The sequence below is a fragment of the Silene latifolia genome, chromosome 2, assembly GCF_048544455.1.
Source record: "Silene latifolia isolate original U9 population chromosome 2, ASM4854445v1, whole genome shotgun sequence".
NCBI classification, from domain to species: domain Eukaryota; kingdom Viridiplantae; phylum Streptophyta; class Magnoliopsida; order Caryophyllales; family Caryophyllaceae; genus Silene; species Silene latifolia.
Genome location: NC_133527.1, coordinates 10,439,616 through 10,460,812, shown reverse-complemented (window position 1 = coordinate 10,460,812; position 21,197 = coordinate 10,439,616). Strand labels below are relative to the sequence as shown.

General features: G+C 34.3%; 1 long non-coding RNA gene across 2 annotated transcripts; it reads right to left on the bottom strand.

Moving 5' to 3' along the window:
• Nucleotides 1-6,282: 6,282 nt before the first annotated feature.
• Nucleotides 6,283-9,235, bottom strand: LOC141628323 (uncharacterized). 2 transcript variants are annotated; one of them, XR_012537119.1, is made up of 5 exons: nt 9,020-9,235; nt 8,787-8,875; nt 8,288-8,435; nt 7,367-7,507; nt 6,283-6,620 (listed from the first exon to the last, which is right to left on the bottom strand). It is a non-coding gene; the product is annotated as an uncharacterized LOC141628323 (long non-coding RNA). The 2 variants fall into 2 exon arrangements; XR_012537120.1 differs by having other exon boundaries at nt 7,367-7,499.
• Between the last annotated feature and the right edge of the window lie 11,962 nt (nt 9,236-21,197).

Below are 21,197 nucleotides of genomic sequence, written 5' to 3'. Positions count from 1 at the left end.
TTTCATAGTCTGATTGACTTCCAGGACAACAAGATCATTTTATCGGGTTTTGTTGGTCTGATTGTTTATTTTGTGTTTGGGCTTGGTAAGTTGAATGGGCCTTTTTTTGTTATTTGTATGTTGGGCTGTCACAATTGTCGTCTTTCACTATTTGGCTCAATCGCTTTGTATGTCGATCGTTTCTTATACCTTCTCAAACAGTAAAAAATTTAAGACGGATAGTACCGTTTCAAATAGACAAATATCATTACACCATTTGCACATAATATATATCTCTATCTAAGATACACTTAAAATAACAACTTCCGTCACTACCCGTGCAATGCACGGGTTCAAAAACTAGTATGCTTATAAATGAGTTACTGAGTATTAGTTATTAGTTATAGTAACTTATACTTCTAATATGTAACAATAAAGTAGGTGGTCTTAATTTCAAAACAGTCTAAAATGAGATTTTGTAAAAAGGTTTAAATTCCATTTGAAAAAAATAGGAAAAATTACAAATAACCACCACGTATTTGCGTTTTTTTACAAATAACCACCACGTATTTGCATTTTTACAAATAACCCCCAAGGTTCATTGTATATTCCCCAATCACCACCGTATTTTTATCCCGAGTATTGTTTTTCTTATTTTCCGTCTCGTTAAATGACGACTTAAGTAAAATACCAAGATTACCCTCCTATTCTTATTAGGACCCACTGATTAATCCCAAACCTTTCATTTTTATTTCCCCTAACCCTAAATCCCCAAATTCTTAATCTCTTCCCCAATTCAATCAGTTAAAGGATTTACAATTTCAGAAAAGGTTATACTCTTATATTCCATCAATACTTCAATTTTATTATGTGATTAGAGATGGTGAATTGGATGGATGGATCGATTGCGGATCAATTCGCAAATCTCCAAATCTCTCCTCAATTAACCTAACACCAAATCACCAATACCCAAATTAACTCACCTCAAGAATCAATTGATACTAACTTCCCTCTATTAACACTACTAAATGAACCACCATAAACATCACCATCTCCCTGAGATGAAGAGATGCAAAGGGTGTTATGTCAATGAGTGATGAGTGATGGGGAAAGGCGATGATGGTCAACGACGAGGATAACGTGAGAACGTGAGATTTATTTCGACATAAAGAACAAATTGAATATGTGGGCATAAATATTGTGCTTTTTTTTGTGATTTACCCATATTAATTTATGGTGAGTAAGACTTTTGGTAAATAAAGAAGGCACATGAAGGTTTGTATCTTTGGGAAAGATGGGTAGGATGAGAAGTGAGAGATTGTTTTTGGGATGTTTTAATGGTGAAAACTGGATTTGGGAAAGAAAGGGGTGTGTTGTAACTTGTAAAATAGTGGACGAACATACTGGGAAGTGGAAAGAGAAGAAGATGATGATATTATTATTGCACTGGTAATTTGGGTAATTTACTTAGGTCGTCACTTAATGAGACGGAAAATAAGAAAAACAATGCTCGGGGCAAAAATACGGTGGTGATTGGGGAATATACAATGAACCTTGGGGGTTATTTGTAAAAATGCAAATACATGGTGGTTATTTGTAAAAAGATGTAAATACGTGGTGGTTATTTGTAATTTTTCCAAAAAAATATATGACTAAGTTGATTTGATTGTCCCTCTATTTATTTTTATTTACTTTCTAAATGCTTTTGGGTCAAACTTATTAAACTTTGATCGTGATTACGTAAATATGTTAGTTAGGAGTCTGAAAAGAATTAACACATTTACATCAATTATCAAAACATTATGTTTGGTGAAGATCATCTCCAATTCATACTATAATAAATATATATGCTTAACTAAGCCTGTTCAAACCATTCATGATGTGAAATAAGTTAGCATGCAAGACTTGGTGCAAATCTATATCTATATTTATCTATCTATATTATTAAAGGAAGCTTTTTTCAAGCGATTGTAGAGACTTCAAACTTTGTAAAATACCTAGAATAAAAAATAATATATAGAATTACACGTACAAATTTAAACAAATGCAAATATAAAACTAAAAGATAGAACTTAAGCATTAACAAACGTCAAAATTGACTATTAATAAGAATCAGTTTGTTAAAAGAATTCTATAATGACACAAATATATACATCTACCTCTAATATTTCATATATATATATATATATATATATATATATATATATATATATATATATATACTCAATATTCAATGTCCTTGCTTCGTCATTCATTCAACTTCTTGATTGGTTTTCCACGTAATTGTTAGTTGCTCATAGTAATTATTTTTGGTCTGGGTATTACATGATTGATGATTGCTTTGTTTTTCTCTTTTTGAAGCACAATAACATTTACGTACATCGTTCTCATCGTTTATATGGAGTACTTTGATTTGCGTGGTTTGCATGGTTTCTATACAAAAAAGGTAACTAACGTCATGCGAAATTAAAAGATTGTCGTTTTATCTTTATCTAAAGGTATAGGACCTCCGTTCCGCTAAGTAGTTAACAATTGACTTTTTTGTGAGGAGAATTTTGAAACAAAGATATATTATTGATCGAAACAAAACGGAAGGAGCACGTAATATTTTTGCAGGGTTGTTGCTTAAAGCTTAGTAAAATTATTATTAGTATGTAATGCTCAACAATTAAAATTCAAGACATGTACATACGTAATGGGGCTTTGGGCGTACGGAGCAAGAGGAACACAGTAAAGCATGGTGGAGTAAAGCGTGGTAGAGTTGTAGCCTGTAGGTGACTAGGTGAGCCATGCCACCCCTTGAGTTTGGAATTTGGATAACAAACATGGATGCTGCAACGTATAATGACGGGATGTGATATGGAGATGGTGCTGCGAGATCATTTAGGATACGTAGGACCAGTGGCGGAGCCAGGATTTGAATTTAGGGGGGGCGGAAAATTTTAGGGGGGGCGAACGACTAATTTCATAAGGTACATTTGAAAAAAATTCGAAAAATTTAACTAAAAATTTCGAAATTTTCATCCGTCAGGGGGGGCGACCGCCTCCGCTAGCCCCCCCCCCCTAGCTCCACCACTGCGTAGGACACGAATCGGTCAAGCATACAGGATAGACACTAATGGGGGCATGGGGGCGTTGATGTTACGGAGGCGAAAGATGCGATGTTGGAGTCGATATAGTAGCAAGGCGGATGAAGGTTCATTCATTAAAAATAGACAAAAATATCTTTAAATTATACGGATAGTTCCTCGGGTCAGATAAAGCAGCCAATCAAATTTTGAGAAGCAACGGAGGACATTTGAAGGTGCCGGTACGCGATAAACGAATCTCGGGCAAAAATAGGTATTCCTTAAAAATAGATAAATACTTCTTATTATTGACTGATAATCAAATACAGTAACTCGTGAAGCGACCCCTGACACGTGGTGGAAAAACGGGAGCAAAAAAAATGTGACCCGGTACCACCTCCCGAACGGCTCAAATCTAAGTGTAATACACGGTTTTCGGGATTTCAATGTTCCGGAACAAAAATGTCTGTAAATCATACGGGCGGTTTCTCGAGTTAGATAAAGTAGCCACACAAATTTTGAGTAGCAACAAGCCAACAACGGACATTTGAGGGTACCAGTACGCGATAAACGAGTTACGGACGAAAATCAGGTAGTCCTAAAAAATAGATGAATACATCTTATTTAGGATTGATATTCAAATACAGTGACTCATAAAGGGACTCCTGACACGTGATGGAAAAACTGGGGTCAAAATGAAACGTGACCCGATAATCCACCCAAACGGCTCAAATTTATGTGTAATAGTGTAATACTATCCGTGATTTGTGGGTCACGGAACAAAAATGTCTGCACATCATACGGACGTTTTTCCTGGGTTAGATAAAACAGCCACACAAATCTTAAGAAGCAAAAAAGGACACGTTGAAAAACTGGTAGGAAAAGAAACATGAGAAGGTACGACCTACCAAACGGCTCAAATTTAAGTGTATAATACACAGTTTTCGGAATTTTAGAGTCCCGGAACAAAAATGTCCGTAAGTTATACAGACGATACCTCGGGTCAGATAAAGTAGCCACGTATGCGATAAACTAGTATATGACGAAAATCGAGTACACCTTAAAAATAGATGATAATTTGTTATTTAGGGCTGAAATCGAATATGGTAACTCTTGAAGCGACCCAGACACGTGGTGGAAAAACTCGGAGGAAAAGTAACACAAAATTTAAGTGTATAATACACGGTTTTCGGGATTTCAGAGTCCCAGGACAAAAATGTCTGTAAATCATACGGATGGTTCAACAGGTCAGATAAAGCAGCCAAGCAATTTTTGAGAAGCAATTAATGACATTTGAAGGTGTCGGTACGCGATAAACGAATCTCGGACGAAAATCAGATATTCCTTAAAAATAGATGAATACTTCTTATTAGGACTGATAATCAAATACCGTAAGTCATTAAGCGACCGCTGATATGTGATGGAAAAACTGGGAGCAAAAGAAACGTGACCCGGTAAACCATTAAACGACTCAAATTTAAGTGTATAATACACGGTTTCCGGGATTTGAGGGTCTCGGAATAAAAATGTTTGTACATCATACGAACGGTTTTCTGGGTCAGATAAAGCAATCACACAAATCTTAAGAAGCAACAAAGGACATGTAGAAAAACTGGTAGGAAAAGAAACATGACCAGGTACCACCTTCTAAACGGCTCAAATTTAAGTGTATTTTACATGGTTTCCGAGATTTGAGGGTCACAGAACAAAAATGTATGTACATCATACATATGGTTTTCCTAGGTCAGATAAAGCAGCCACACAAAAGTCTTTAGAAGCAACAAAGGACATGTAGAAAAACTAGTAGGAAAAGAAACATGACCAGGTACGACCTCCCAAACGGCTCAAACTTAAGTGTATAATACACGGTTTTCTGGATTTCAAGGTCCCAGAACAAAAATGTCCGTAAATCATACGGACGGTTCCTCAGGTCAGATAAAACAGCCACACAAATTCTTGGCTTTGTGCAGCATTTCCTTTATGGCCATTATCTCCAATAGGTATCAAACACTATAGTGAAAAAAAGAAACCAAGGCTCTATTTGGTAAAAGTAACTAAAAACATAGTTCAAATCTGAAAAGGTAACCGAAACCTGAAAAGGTAATTGAGAGTTGAAAAGTTAGTTGGAAATTATCTGAAAAGGTAGCTGATATTTGCCAAATGACGTAAAAGGACATGATTTATTATTATTATTGTTGTTTATGTTTTTATTATTACTGTTGTGTTATTTTCCAAGTGATGAATACGCAGGATCCACAGCCAGGAGAATGGAATGAGGTTTGACGAAGCCCTAAGAAGGTATTTGCTTCTCCTTTACTTAAAATTACAGTAGAGGATATCAAGGATGAGATATCCTATTGGTCATCGCCTATTTTTGGATATGTGGTGGGAGCTAATGTAATACCTCTGACTTTATTAGTTGTGCACTCGTCCGAGTACAGCAGAGTACTCGACCGAGTGGCACTACACTCGACCGAGTAGAGTGACCGAGTCTCTGTTGGGTTTAAGCCATGTCCTGCTTAAGTGCCATTCGGTCGAGTGGCCGGTGCACTCGACCAAGTGGTGGTGCACTCAACCGAGTGACTTCGTACACTACTACACAACCCTTGTATTTATGACGCTTTTTCGAGCATTTTTGACGCTTTAAAGCGTCAATATTTTGTTTATTGACGCTTTTAAAAAGCGTCAATTTTTGGGGCGTCGTTATTTTTTGACGTTTTTTTGGTCAACAAATATGACCCTTTTAACCGTCTTTATGGACTATTGACGCTTTTAATTGTCAACAAAGTTGACGCTTTTAAGCGTCTTCAGTGACTATAGACGTTTTTTTTGTCAATAAATTTGACGCTTTTAAACATCTTCATGGACTATTGACGCTTTTAATTGTCAACAATTTTGACGCTTGTAAGCGTCTTCATTGATTATTGACTATTTTATTTGTCGACAAATTTAACGCTTTTAAGCGTCTTCAGCGACTATTGATGCTTTTATGTGTCACTCGATGAGACAAAATTAGGCGTCGACTATTTATATATTGACACTTCTTATATCACGGTATAATTTTGGCTTTTTGATTACCTGAAAAAATCATAGAGAATAATCAAATAGACCTAATAGCTAGTAGTAGTATAGTACTACTAGCTATTACTAAATCATGAAAAAACTTTACCAAAAAAAAAAACTAAATCATGAAAAAACATAATGCAATATATATAAAATGAAGTAAGTACCCACGTACTTTTATAAATAAGCATACGTTTGATACATATATCGTCTCCATCACAAATACTAGCATTGACAATTTAACTAATATAAACTAGTACGTACTTTATAGTACGACAGAATCAATAATGTCAAAAGAGATCCGGACGATAATAAAATCCAATATAAAGTTGTCCAAAAAAATCGTAAAAAATGCTACACAACTAGCTAGACAAGGACACTTAGTAGTTTGAATGTCGTAGGGGCTTCAATCATGTAGGCACAATGTCAAATGGACTTCAATCAACATATGAATGCGCATCTTCAATCAACATATGAAGGCGCATCGTCAACATCTGATGAATCTGAAACCTATAATGGGCAAAAAAATTAATTTATATAAATATATTTAATTAGTACATATACACTTCATAAAAATGTTTCAAAATTGCGCTGAATGGAATTACCCGTCAAGGGGTAAGAGGAGAGAAAATTAGCCAGAGTATGAGACTACTTCACATTATTCAGGTTCAGATCAGTACATCACAAAAACAATCACAATCTCGGAAAATTATAGCGCAAGAAAAAGTTGATTTGAGGACAATTTACTAAATACAGTTAGAACTGCCAATAATAGAAATAAGTTAGAGTGGCGGCACAAACTGCAGCCAACCAGCTCAGACTTAGAATCCGACTTAGTAAATTTCATCACTACATTCATAAATAACAACACACAATTTTCTTAGGCATTTAACCGAAAATATGGATCCTCAAGTTTAAGAGAGTTTTAAAAGCTCATACCAAACCAATGATTTCATGTCTAGTCTTATTGTGGAACAATTACTAAGTTGTTTGCCTTTATGTCAATAGCAATAAAGTCTTAGTCTCAAAGGATGTAATTATATCCAACATGAACAACAATAACAAAAGTAGAAACAAGATGCTCACCTTAATTAAAAAAAACACATGTGTTAAAACGCATATTGGTTCCATATCATTTAAAACCGAGCAAAGATTTTGTCAACCTCTGATGACAGTTTCTAAAAAGACAGAAAAAATTGAGACAGTAATGTTGTGCTGTCATGCATAACAATGAATCAAACATTTAAAAGCCTTACATTTTAACAAAAATATTATTTCAAGATAGCTCTCTTGGCCATGCATTCTAGGTATTCCTCTAGAGGAGTTAGATGACAAATTTGAATGCCTTGATGACGAATTGAGTTAGATAGTTGCTTGTTCTGGGAGAACCTGACAGGCTGATATGCATTACAACTTATTCATCAAGAACATTTTTAGTACCAACATGAATCAATAATTGTGGAATATCTAAAAACTTCTAGCCACTCTTATAGAAGGATGGTTCACTAAAAATAGGTCCATGGAAAGCTTCATACATGAAGTTTTACTTTAACATAGGGTGATACATATACTGATAAAGTGATATACACAATAATAAGACGGATGATATCTTTTTCAATGCAAGCAAAGGCAGTTTCAATAAACAAATTTAGGTATTTTATTTTGAGCCCTACTTATTCGATGACGAAAGGTGGTAACATTTCTTTTTCAAAATCTTCAAAACTCGGGGTCATTACAGCTTTTGCGATATGAGATATGAGTACATGGATAGCACATTTCTGGAGCAAACTCCAAAACGATGGTGTAAATTCAATTTTTATACTCGTAAACTATTACAAAGAAATTACTATATTTCATGTCTCCATTTCAATCAATTGTTTATGTTTGCCCCAAATTAAAAGTAAATTCAGCTAAGAATTCGACAGAGGGAGTAATAAAAGTGTAAGAGGTAACTTATTTTCCCTAATCAATGATGTGATGACAATTATGCAAAGGAATATACAAAATACAATGACAAAGCAATTAACATTTAACATTAGCTAGTTCTTGGAGTCACAAAATATAACAATTATAAGCCACAATTATGACTACGAACAAAGCTAGCTCGACCTAACAACATGTTTGACATTTAAGAGGCCATACAAATATCCAATGTTAGAAGTAAGAGAAATGCTTACCAACTCTTTGATCACTATGGTTGATAGAAACATGCTTGAAAATAGTCCTTCAATCAAGCCTACTAAAATGTGTCTTGACCTCCCAGAGACAATATACACACCATTCTAAACATGATGTAGGGACAGAAGCACGGCGATCAAAGCCGACCTGACATCAATCAAAAACTGGATATATTAAGAACATTGATTAAACCTTCCAGCCTACCCATAGTACAAGATACAATGACTGAAAACGCAGAAATTGGATTGAAAATATGTCGGTATTTCATTTAGTGCATGTCGGTGGAATTGAACCAATATCCGTTGCATTTGCAAAAATATGCAGCACTTGGTAAGCTGAAACTCGCATAATTTTAACCAATGATTATAGTTCAGTACTTTAGTTACTACTACAGATTTGCTATCGGTATATGACAATGTTAACTCAGTTTCATAGATTAAATGAAAGGGAACAAAAAGAAAACATTGGGCGAGAAATCGAGAATGACTGTCAGCGTACCAATATAAGAGATGTAACCGAATCAATACATGTTCAAAAACCCAGATTTAGTGCCAGAATTCTTCCATACTGACTAATTGACGGCGCACCTATAATCAAGTTATTAGATATGGAATAGAATAATGAACAAAAACACTAGAACTCTAGAACTAGGGTTATCATTAGAAAACAAAGGAATTTATGGCAACAATAACTCAATTGAAAAATAAACGCAACAGATATTAGAAACAAACCTTTCTTTTAATTTGTATCTAGGTTATTGAATGAATCTAAATTGAACAATTAATGCAACAAATATTATTAGGGTTTTGTTTTAATCGATTTTTGCTAGTAATCGATTTTTGTTGAAAGATTTTTGAATATTGTTGAGAGATTTTTGCAACTGAAAATGGGAGAAGAAGGTGAATGGCGCATGGGTTTAGACGGAGTATCCTAGGCGCGGGTGGAATTTTCGTGAATTTTCAATATTTAAGAATTGCGCTCAAATAAATATTAAGGCCCTGTTCTTTTGGACTGAAACGAATTTGATCTGAACTGAACTGAACTTATAGGATCTGAACTGAACTGAACTGAACTTATAGGATCTGAACTGAACTGAACTAAACTTATAGGATCTGAACTGAACTGAACTTATAAGATTTGAACTGAACTAAACTTAAAGGAGCTGAACTTAACTTTATTTTATTTTATTTTATTTAACTTAACGATTATTATTATTATTATTATTATTATTATTATTATTATTATTATTACTTGCCAAGAGAGAACATTTGCCATTTCCGTCTATTCACATAACTGTCCCATTTGCCATATTTGGACATGTTTTTTTACTTTCCTACCCTTGGCTCTTTTCTTTATTTACCACCCCAACCACTCCTAAACCATCATATTCAATACTTTTCATTATTTAACACCTATATTCTTACCCCTATACAATATTTTCATTATTTTAACTTCATTCTTTAATTTTTGTGTCATTGTCCAAATGGGACAGTTATTCGGAATAGGAGGGAGTAACATTTTTCCGCTTTATATGCATTGGTTTGTTCATACATTATACTACGATTACATTACGATAACAAATAAATCACATACTATATCTTTTTTTCTAACCATTTATTTCCATATTATCATAATCCTCATCACTTTCATCTTCACTATCACTCTCAACAACGAATCCATTGCCTCGCCAAATGTTTTTTACTATGTTGTTTCGTACCTAATACATGGCCTTATTCCGCTTTTTATCAAACATGCCCAAATCTATTGTGACGGTGAAATTATTAATGAGAGGAGTGACTTTTTTTAAATAATAATGTATGTATCGAATAATTAATGTCAAATGTTTTTGTATCGGTCTTTAAAAATAATACTATGTATATAGCTTTTCTGAACTAAATTTATAAGATCCGAATTTTTTTGAACTGAACTTATAGGATCTGAACTAAACTTATAGGATCTGAACTGAACTGAACTTATAGGATCTGAACTGAACTTAACTGAACTTATAGGATCTGAACTGAACTTATTGGATCTGAACTGAACTGAACTTATAAGATCTGAACTGAACCGAACTTATAGGATCTGAACTGAACTTATAGGATCTGAACTGAACTGAACTGAACTTATAGGATCTGAACTGAACTGAAATTAAGTGACTTTAAGTCCAAAAGAACAGGGCCTAAGTGGGAAGTGGATTATGTGGTCGACGCTCTATTAAAGCGTCAATAGTGAAGCGTCTTAAATGCAAGGGATTTGTAGTAGTGGTACACTTGACCGAGTGGGGGTCCATATACCTTGATTTCGCGTGTGGGCTCCTTGTTGTTGAGCCTTGGTATATAAGCTCTTTTTCAGATTTTCCCTTCATTTTCACAACCCTAAACATCTTCAAACTCCCTCTCTACCTTTCAAATCCTCTTAAAACATCCCAACAACCTTATCCTTTGAAAATCGTACCTTATCTTGAAGATTTGGTGTTCAAGCTTCAACCTTTTCATTTCTTTACATTTGTAAGTAGTTGCTTATCCTTTTCTTTTCATCTTTATGTTCACCCAAACCCTAGAATTTGGGGGGTTTTCATGGGTGGTACTAATTAGTAATTGTTAGTAATAATATGGGTAACTAAAGGGTTATAATAAGGGTTTGTATTATGAAAGTATATAGGATATGTTGTGATAGTATTTATGTAATTTGTGTAGGATGAGACGGTTTTATGAGACGAAATCTTGGTGGTTTCGAGTAGCTTACGAAGTATGCTAAAAGGTAGGATTTTCCTACTCGGTTTCAATAAGTATGAATGGCTGCATGTGTCATTTTTGTGTTATTATTGCAATAAACATGATTGTTGTGGGCAATTATTGTTAGCCACATATTAGTGTTAAGATTTCATGGTGGCATGATAATAGGTGGTTAATGTTGGTTTCATGATAGCATTGGATTTGCATTATAACATGTAATTGGGTGATTGTGTCTTAGTAGATGGCGATAATGAAGGGGATTGCATTATAACATGTTAATTATGGAGTATGACTTGAAGTATCTCTTTCATATGAGAAAGAAGCATGTTTGATAATTATTGCACATGTGAAAATATATGTTGGCATATTGTGTTATTGGTGATTGTGGATGATCTTAGGGGAGTTGTGGTGGTGATACATTATTGTTAAGGAGACGTAAGACGGTTGGGAGACCGTCTTACGCTTGGGTCGCCTCTTGGAGCTTTCCACTCTAAGAGGTATGTGCACATTAATGGCTTGAGTTATGGAGGGGCTCGTGTGGTGTCATGATGCCTGGTAGGAGTTCGGTTAGCGCCCGGACTCGGTACCACGGGTGTGTGCCGAGTACCTGATTTACGGACTGCGGTCCACCTGTTTGGTGGGGAGTGCTGCGGTGCCATCACCGGGTTGTTGGTACCGTGGGTGTGTCCGTGGTACCGATATGGTGGTTGCAGTGTTGTGGTGGTTGTAGAGTTGTGTCTTGTCCATTCCGTTGACATGTTGCATATTTACGTACCCGTATCTTGTCTTAAGCATTTTAATTATTGAAACTAACGTGTGTTGGTTGTGTGTAAGTTGTCACCAATTTCCGTGGTGGCATGTGTTGATCCATATGATATTTTTGATCATATGGGGAGCAGTTTCAGTACAGGTTTGCATTTGGTAGCGCGCGGGATTACGGGCCGAGACACGGAGTTGGAGTCGAGTCGCGTAGTCGTGTTGTAATTGGTGTAGATGTAGTAGTGGCCACGTATAGAAATCACTTGTATTATTATTCATTTATTGATTTTGTAATTCACTAAACATGTTTATATAAAGTGTTCTTAATTGTAGTTCCGATTCACTGCCTCGGGAAACCGAGATGGTGACACCTCCCGATTACCTTGGTCGGGTAAGAAGGGGGTGTTACAGCTAATCCGTCATGAAATGTGTTAGAAGGATTCATTAAACGTACGTGGAAAGAAAAGGAATATGATAAGGTGTCGTTTATGTTGTAGCTGGTGTCCTCCACAAATTAGTGTGATAACATTTGTAAATCTCTTACAGGTTCACAAGGGTATACTTCGTATATTTAATCAGTTGATTAACGTTTACCTAATAACAGTTGGCTTGCTAGAAAGTTTGACGTTATTATCATACAGATGGCGGTGATTAACTGGTCCCTAAAGGTCACACCTATAGGACGTATTTGAGAAATGTGGTTATAGAGATATAATTACATTGATGCCCAAAATGACTAAAAAGTTAGTCAATGTGTTGATGAGATAATTATTTAATGAAAATTAAATAATATTAAGTTGAGACGAATTAACTGTCAATTCGTAAATTAAATATAATAAGTTATATTTAATTAAATATATAGTTAGTTAGTTTGAAAGAATTAATCTGTTAATTTGTAGTTAAATATAATCAGTTGTATTTAATATCAACAAGTTGAATGTGTCATAGTGGTAATAGTGAGGGTACACAAGCCAAGAAGTCATGGGTTCGATCCTCACTAGATGACAATTTAACACACTTATTCTATTCCTTATTTCGGTCAATGTTGGCCGAAAATTAGGAGAGATATTTCTTTCCTAATTGATTTCGGATTTTGGTCTATATAAAAAGAAAGGTAGAGAATTATTTCTGACCTAATTCTTTTTCTGACCGAGCCTCCTCTTTCTCATCACAAAACACAAAGACAATAAAATTTTACAGAAAATTTTAGATTGATTTCTAGCATAATCAAAGGGTATATCTTAGATCGTCTTGGGTGCAACTAATAGGCGAATATCAATTTTGATATTGTTCTTAGGCCAATTTTGCAAGGACCCGAGGTTAATTCTAAATCTTTTTACTTATGCTTATGTATTTTATTTTATGACCATAGATCATCTTTATTATATCGTTATAATCCTTCATGTTAAAGGAAAGTATACAGATGATTTCCCACTAGTGGTATCAGAGCACTAGGCTACGATTTTAATTTTGATGATTTTCATAAAATTTGTATGTAAACGATCAGATTTTCGAGAAGAAAAAATTAGGGGTTCGATTTTTTAGGATCGAAATTTTTATGCCGTTTTTTTTTTTTTTTCTGTTTGATGATAGTTTTTCCATTCTATTTTTCATATTATAGTTTATAATCAGTTAAAGTTATCATATGAAGAATTGGTAGTTTTTGATTTAATGCAGATTAAGTTAAAATCAAATGGAATCGTCATGTTTATGATTAAAAGATTGTTTTTGCTATATAGTTTTTGGCATATAAATTAATCATGTTTATTATTTCATATGCTAATCATGTTCTAATAGCAAAGGTAAACAATTGATCATCAAATCTTGTTTTAGGGCATAATTGCCGCAAAAAGAAAAAAAAAAAAAAAGGAGGCTGTTTTTTTTTAGGGTTTACCAAAAAAAAAAAAAAAATTATGTTAATTTTATTTTTGGTAAACCTTGAAAAAGAAAAAAAAATCTGGAAAGTTTTTTTTTCCCTTGTTTTTCCTATTTACCGAATTTGAATAGGAAAAGAGTTGTTTTTTTTTTGTTTTTTTCAGCTGTGACAAATAAAAAAAAAAAAGAAAAACCTTTTCGGTTTTTTTTGGCCGGGTCATATTTAGAGAATTGGATTTTATTTTTCTTTATTTTGGCCAATTAGTTATTGTGAATCGGTTCATAATTTAATGATACCGAGTTATTTTAAAGCAGTTTAAAATTTTTGACGGATAGAATTCATATTACAAGTATAATATGGATTAAGTATGAAATTAATGTGATTAAATTGCGGAATTGTCACTTAATTTAATTTTAATAGGTGGTTTGGATAAATTAATCAACATAATTAATTTATTGTATTATGTATGTTTAATTTATTTTTAGTTGATGCTTTTAATTATGTTGAATGGATCGAATGAATGAATTTTATTTACGTATTTAATTTTGCAATCGGTTGTAATTTGTAATACTTAGTGTGGCCTTAGTCAATTATGTTTTTGTAATGAAGGAAACATAATTTTTATGTAATTATGAGATCTCGAATCTCCTTTATTTTAGTTTTGGGTTTTGAAATTAGAATGTAATTAATAGGTCAATTATGTAATTTTAATTATTGTAATTTCAAATAAGACTAAAGATGAAGATTCAAGCTCACTCCCGCTACATGGATCAAGATGGAACATCAAGACAAGCTTCTCGGGTCCAAGGATGGATTCCAAACTTGTATTTATTGTTCATTTTGATAGGATAGGCCACACTAGGACTTTTACTGTTTTTTTTTACGTTTTTCATTTTATTGCTTTTCATTCACATGCTAGTAATTGCATCATATTCCGCCTAAAACCAAACCACCTACTACTAAAATGCATGAAAATTGACTCATATAGGTTGTATGTTAGTTTTCATGGACATGCAGATGTCACGGTCTTTAAGCCATCACCTTAGTTTAAATCATTCTCGCATGCTAGATTATAGTGTTAGGTTCATATACCTATTATTAGACTCCTCTAATAGTGAACAAATTAACTTGTTTATTATTTGTTCTTTAGATCTAGTGCATGCATAACAAAATGAAAGATTTATAAGAAAAACAATGTTCCTTACATTGTTGGTTGGTTCGAAATTATGGGCACAAGTAAGGTCACCTTCCTTCACTTGTTCTTGAGCTTATTATGATGGATGATCCTCCTAAGACTCCAAGTATATAAGCCACTCCAATAAATTGCACCCAAGATTAATCCCAAAAATTCCTACTAATATTAACTAGATATGTAGTAGAAATATTACCTTAATAATACTAATGATCTTGTATTACTATCTTAAGTAATAGGATGATAAGTATTAGTATTGTTGAGAGCTTGTATGAATTTTGCATGTGAGAAAGCTAGAGAGATATAAGCATTCACTAGCAAGACAAGAAGTAACAAAAATGAGCAACCAAAATTCCTCCTTTTGTAATGCCAAAACCGGTTGGCATAAGGCAAAGGAGGAATCTTTTGCCTTTTGTTTTTAGTCTATAGTTTGTGTAGGTAGAGTGTAGGATTTAAGCTTTGTAAGATATGTCATGGATAAGTCACTATCACACATTGTTATAACAAAATGAACAAGACAAAACAAGAGCATCTTTTGCTCTCATTTGGCCGAAATAATGGACCCTTTATAGTCCATTTTTGCCTTTTGTTATTTGTCCCACAAATGCTTATAAGTCATATGTTCAACTATCTTACATTTTTAATTATTAATGTAATCATTTAACACTTAAATATTCCAATTAATAATATAATATACACTCCACTTTTTGAGTAGTATACTACCATTATATCATCATATAATGGGTCCCATAATTACTAGTTAGTTAAAATTACAACTTCTTGTAACTTTAAATAACTAATTATCTCTACCTCAAAACTTATATAATACCTCAACTAATTTAGTAAATTAACGCTTAATTACTAAATTTAATCTTTATTTAATCACATTAAAATAAGACGCAAAATTGCACTCCCATAATTAAGGAATTAATTAATTCGTATCGCATACAATTAATTAAATATCTATTTGGGCCTCATCCTATAGGTGTGACCTAAAGGGATCAACTGACCACCACCGTCACACGACAGTAATGTCAAACTCTAGTTAGCCAATCATTACCGATTAATGACGGTCAGTCGACTGTATAAAGAATCATCCCTCACGTATTCTTAATTTGAGATTTAATTATGATATTTAAATCATATGATCGCACTATTGTTGAGGACACATTTCCCAACAATCTCCCACTTGTCCTCGACAAGTGTGCGTCACCAATTCTCTTGTCCTATTAAAATCTCCCACTCAATGCAAGGTGTCTTGCAGGTCGTACTTACATTTGATCATATCTTGAGTGGTTTTCTCGATCTGGAGATTAACTGTCTGACCGGAATTATCTATCAAAGATACCTTCCGAGCGTGGCCACGCATTTCCAGTTAACTACTCCTCGAGTGGCCTTGAGATTTCAAACAACCCTGACAAGGGGTGGACAATTCCTATCGCCCTATTCCCTTCGTTCAGCCACAGTCCATCATAACCTAAAATATACCCAGTTTGATCTCATTTAAGAAATCGTAGAGTATAAATCAAAGCTAATCAGAAGTTGTGCCAACTTGGGCGAATAGTCTCTAGTCAAAAGAATTGACTCATAAGAATACTATAGTAGCTCTTGCCATGACCAGGCTTTATGAATTACCAGAACTCTATAAGCGGTCACTGCCCGACAGATTGTCCCATACAGTCTGCCTATGTGATCGACTAGTCATCCCATATGACTCTATGGCACTTGAACTTGCCATCAATCGCATCACACTCTAGTCACTTGGAGACGTCACCTCATATAAGTAACTAGGGGCGAATACCATGTCAATCCAGTTCACTTTAATGGTGTTCAATTTGTCTCTACAACCCATTTGGATACAACAAGGTAGCGGGTAAGTTTAATAAAACTCAAACGATAAATGTGATTATCACATATGAATAGTCAATACACTAATACTACTTCATATTCTATAATCTCTAGTGTATTAAAACACTAGTTAAAATGCAATACAAGCTTGGCAAGTGGATATACCCGATATCCATATATTCCAACTTAATTAATTGTTATTTCCTTCCATTCAATGTCATCTCTTAATGACATGAATTTATCTAAGTATATGTCTAGACTTCATACTAGACCCGAGCTCTTTAACTTGAAAGAAGCTCCCACTGTTATCGCATAACATGTGATAAAGTCATTTGTAGAGGGATTCACCCTTAATCCCTACGTTGACCATTTTATCACAACTTATTTAGATTCCTTTTGTAGAATTTGCAATGCGCGAAACTAAAACACATTTCTTAGTTTCTTACTCCTTTGTCAATAACATTTGCTTAGGATTTCATCAAATCCTTTTAAGCTTGGAAACTAAAGTTGGTGCAACCCTTCAACACTTTAACTTAGTTTATCATCCAAACATGTGTACAAGTCATCAATTGTACTTTAAGGCTTTCACAAGCCCATCTTATGAATTAACTTATTATTGACTCATCATGCACCTAGCATATGGTACATCACAGCACGTGCGTCTGTTGGCATACATAATCGTTCTAATGGCGGAAACATTAGCAATCGATTTCATGTAATCAACAACTTAATGGGTTCAGTGAACGACTATGATTCCATCATAGTAATTCCACTTTCATCATCATGAATAAGCCATTCAACTTTGTTGATGTTAAACAGATACGAAAGAACTTATCTTCATAAGACTCTCAGCTCTATGCCAACTTACTCTCACATAGATTCACAATCTAGAATACTTTGCATCCCTTTCCAAGTCTTCCAATTACTCTTGCCAGAAGAGAGCATTGGTACATAATACTCAATAAGTAATATGTCTTCAATGTATAAGACATGGAAATATAATTTTACCTCCCACTTAACTTCATGTATATCATGATTCTTCAATCACGTGAATGAAACCATTCACTATAATCACATGAACGAAAAGTAAAATCCTATAATGCTTGCTTAAGATCATCTTGTGATCACTTAAGATAGCTATGTATAATATGTTAGGATTCTTAGATCTTCATCTAAGGTTTTGTGTTTTTAAACATTTCCTTCTCTAAATTCCCATTTTAGAAAAGCGAATTATATTTGTCATTCTTCATTAAAATGAAATGCGGCAATTCCTAACACAATTTATCTTGATCAACATCTTCATATAAATCTTATGCATTTAAGTACTCAAAAGCTCTATTCATTTTAAGGAGACACTTTCCTTTAAGTAAATCTACTTTCGAGTAACAATTTTCGGATTGTAATGCTTCGGCTCGTATGTAACAAGGTCAAGATATAATCACTTTCACAAAGTAATATTTTTGTACAATAAGACATGTGCGATAAACTCCCACTGAAGTATGCTCTCATACTATCTTCATAGATAATAGTTCAATACCAACTCCCACTCTATAATTCTATTACTTTCACAAAGTAACATTTCAACTATAAGAGATGTTTGTGACGATACATTCTACTCCCACTCTATCTCTCAGAAATACATCTAATTTCTTGAGAGATAGCTTTGTGAGGCACAAACATATATATTTAACGGAGTATTAGGAGTTTTCCAAGACTATATATTAACTTTCAAAAGGCCATCCTAACATGGCAGCTAGATAATATACGAGTCTTATCCATGTCATCTGTTTAATAGACTCTCTATTCTAGGTATCTCATGGTTGACCATCCAATTAGAATAATATGTCCATTTGGTATCGTGAATTCCCTACTTGATGAGTTCAAAAACTCATTACAACTTTAGAATTGATCTTATATAAATAAGTTGTTACTTTAAGTAACAAAGACATAAGGAGAATCAGATTCATAGCTTATGGACATATAATGATCCCATCATCATAATCGTCTACTTGATCAATTTGAGTTGTTTATCTAATGTTTCTATACGCAAGTAATCAATGATGATGATTTTAGAACAAACAACATAATAAAACAAGTGATTTGGGTTGAAAATCAAATCACCAATATCCAAAATACAACCCGTGTTTAAAGGATACAAACCAATTTCCAAGTCACACAAGGAAATCAAAATAGTTCTAAAAACATGAAATTCATCATAAAATTAAAGACAAAGCAAATTAAAAGCCAAGCTTCCATTGATCCATCACCATGGTCGGCTACTCTAGCTTTCCTTGTGATCCTCTAGACTTGCTTCTCCTTGCCTTTGTCCTTGCTAGGAGGGGGCCCTATTTACAATAAAAAGGGTAATCATCACAACTTGTATCACATACTAATTGAGATTGAAACATAAAGATAGGGATAGTTATATACCTACTGGAATAACCTTTCCAGCTTTGATGTCGCCAAGATACTTGGAACAGTTTCTCTTCCAATGCCCAACACCACAACAATAGTGGCACTTGTCCCCGGAGGGGGCATTGTACTTGGGCTTGGAGGAGCTTGCTTCATAAGTCTTAGCTATGTTCCTGTTGGGAGTTCGCTTCTTTCCCTTTTTCCCACTTTTCTTGAAAGTTTCTTTGCTCTTATGATTGACATTGAGCACATCTTTGGTGGTGCTAACACTTAGCCCCATGTCCCTTTCGGCTTGCACAAGCATTTTGTGCAACTCATCAAGAGAAACTTTCTTATCTTGCATATTAAAATTCACCCGAAATTGAACATATGCTTTGATTTTGCTAAGGGAATGAAGAATTCGATCAATTACGAGTTCATTGGGAATTTCCACCTTATGAATTTTCAAGGTCTCAACATGCTCCATCAAGCACATGTGGGCTCACCTTTTGGCCCTCTTTGATGTTAAGATCAAAGAATGCGGAAGCCGCCTCATATTGAATGACCCTAGGAGCTCGTGAAAACATGTTCACAAGCTTCATGTAGATCTCATGAGCGGTGCTAATCTTTATAGCACTTCGTTGGAGTTCGGCCTCCATAGCAAAGATCAACACATTTTTTATCGCGACCGACTCTCTTTGGTAAACCTCATAGGTTTGCCTAGCGGCGGGGGTGGACCTAGTAGTAATTTCATTAGGTGGTGCCTCGGTAAGGTAACGAAGTTTGTCATCACCTTGCGCGGCCAAGCGAAGTTGCGCGTCCCAATCGGCGAAATTAGACCCATTCTTTTCTAACTTACATCGATCCATGAAGGATCGGAGCCATGACACATTGGTAAGCGTGGCGGAACTAGTGGATGCGGACGTGATTGGAGTTGCCATTGCGATTGATAAAACAAATTTGACTACAAAATAGGAAATGAAGGAAATAATTTACATCTATCGTTTTAATAATACTCGTAAATTTAACTACAAGTATTGCATTTATATAGTGACCTCCACCCAACTACATAAATGATTCCGAGATCCAAATTCATATTAACTCGGGCACGGTGAGCCGATTCATCCCTTATTAATATAACTCGGTAGATTAACCTTTTAATCGATTCTACTTTTAGAACTCTCGGTCGATAAAAATTACTCTAATTCTCATCTTTAGCCCGGAACACATGCGACTACGGTCAAAAATACTTCCGTTGAGCTCAATCCAAATTTCGATGTAATAACATTTTACTACCCCACTTCGCCAACGTAACAAGGTTTGTATTACGGTGAAGCCGGATTAACTCCCTCATGAAATTGGTACTTCATGGGTTTCTACTATTTGGTAAGGCTATTTCTCAATTTTTAATATATGTGAGAGGTCATGTCAATTTATTATCTATCACGTTTTAAGTGAACTAAAGCGGTGAACTACGATAATTATAATTGACACGGTCGATGACTCGATATGATATGCATGTGTTGTTATGGCGATTTGGCAATGCATGCAACATATTAAAAGAAATGCAAAGCAATAAATAAAATTCCTAGTATGGCCTTCCTAAAATAGAAAATCAAATAATCTATTACATATTCGGAAACCAACTCCTTTGGTCCCTTGAATCTTCAATTGGCACGCCTTCCAAGACACCGTCTTTGTCGGATCACCTATCCGAATGACACCGTCTTTGAAGATGCTCCATAATTACAAATAATAATAAAAAATACAAAGCTATTCCTATTATACATTTGTAAAATGGAAAAACTACTGAAATAAAAATAAAAGTGATACGAGATCACATTAAATTACAACCGAATCAATATTCCTTTTCATTACGGGTAATATTAATTAAAACTAAGGCCATACTAAGATAAAATTACATAATTCAAAATTATATAAATAAAAGACATTCAACAATTGAAATATTAAGCATTATAATATGTACCTATCATGCAAAATCATGTGCCAAATCGCCCTATTTAACTTATGTCGTACATATAACCCGGTTTCATGGAAATGCGTGATAATAACTTTTTAAAATCACTAATTAACACTTAAATCACATC